The sequence below is a fragment of the Anabrus simplex genome, unplaced genomic scaffold, assembly GCF_040414725.1.
Source record: "Anabrus simplex isolate iqAnaSimp1 unplaced genomic scaffold, ASM4041472v1 ctg00000288.1, whole genome shotgun sequence".
Classification (NCBI taxonomy): Eukaryota; Metazoa; Arthropoda; class Insecta; order Orthoptera; family Tettigoniidae; genus Anabrus; species Anabrus simplex.
This window is the reverse complement of record NW_027130096.1, coordinates 48131-49295: the sequence shown is the minus strand read 5'-3', so window position 1 is coordinate 49295 and position 1165 is coordinate 48131.

Sequence of the window (1165 nt, the reverse complement as noted above, 5' to 3'; positions counted from 1 at the left end):
TCAGGAATATTCTGGTTAGTTAACAGGAAGGTTCTGGTTAGTTAACAGGAATATTCTGGTTAGTTAACAGGAATATTCTGGTTAGTTAACAGGGATGTTCTGGTTAGTTAACAGGAATGTTCTGGTTAGTTAACAGGAATGTTCTGGTTAGTTAACAGGAATGCGGTGGCAAGTTAACAGGAATGTTGTGGTTAGTTAACAGGAATGTTCTGGTTAGTTAACAGGAATGCTCTGGTTAGTTAACAGGAATGTTCTGGTTAGTTAACAGGAATGTTCTGGCTAGTTAACAGGAATATTCTGGCTAGTTAACAGGAATGTTCTGGTTAGTTAACAGGAATGTTCTGGTTAGTTAACAGGAATGCTCTGGTTAGTTAACAGGAATGCTCTGGTTAGTTAACAGGAATATTCTGGCTAGTTAACAGGAATATTCTGGTTAGTTAACAGGAATGTTCTGGCTAGTTAACAGGAATGTCCTGGCTAGTTAACAGGAATGTTTTTGCTAGTTATCAGGAATGCACTGGCTAGTTAACAGGAATGTTCTGGCTAGTTAACAGGAATGTTCTGGCTAGTTAACAGGAATGCACTGGCTAGTTAACAGGAATGCTCTGGTTAGTTAACAGGAATGCACTGGCTAGTTAACAGAAATGCTGTGGTTAGTTAACAGGAATGTTCTGGTTAGTTAACAGGAATATTCTGGCTAGTTAACAGGAATATTCTGGTTAGTTAACTGGAATATTCTGGTTAGTTAACAGGAATATTCTGGCTAGTTAACAGGAATTTTCTGGTTAGTTAACAGGAATATTCTGGTTAGTTAACAGGAATTAACTGGCTAGTTAACAGGAATGTTCTGGCTAGTTAACAGGAATGAACTGGCTAGTTAACAGGAATGTTCTGGCTAGTTAACAGGAATATTCTGGTTAGTTAACAGGAATTAACTGGTTAGTTAACAGGAATATTCTGGTTAGTTAACAGGAATGAACTGGCTAGTTAACAGGAATGTTCTGGCTAGTTAACAGGAATGTTCTGGCTAGTTAACAGGAATTCGCTGACTAGTTAACAGGAACTGTGATCCCAAGTTATTATACTGATTGAAGTGCGGACAATGTTTCTCTGTCGATCTTAATCATCAGCATCTTTGAACAGTTGTTTCTGCTTTCTCTTCCAG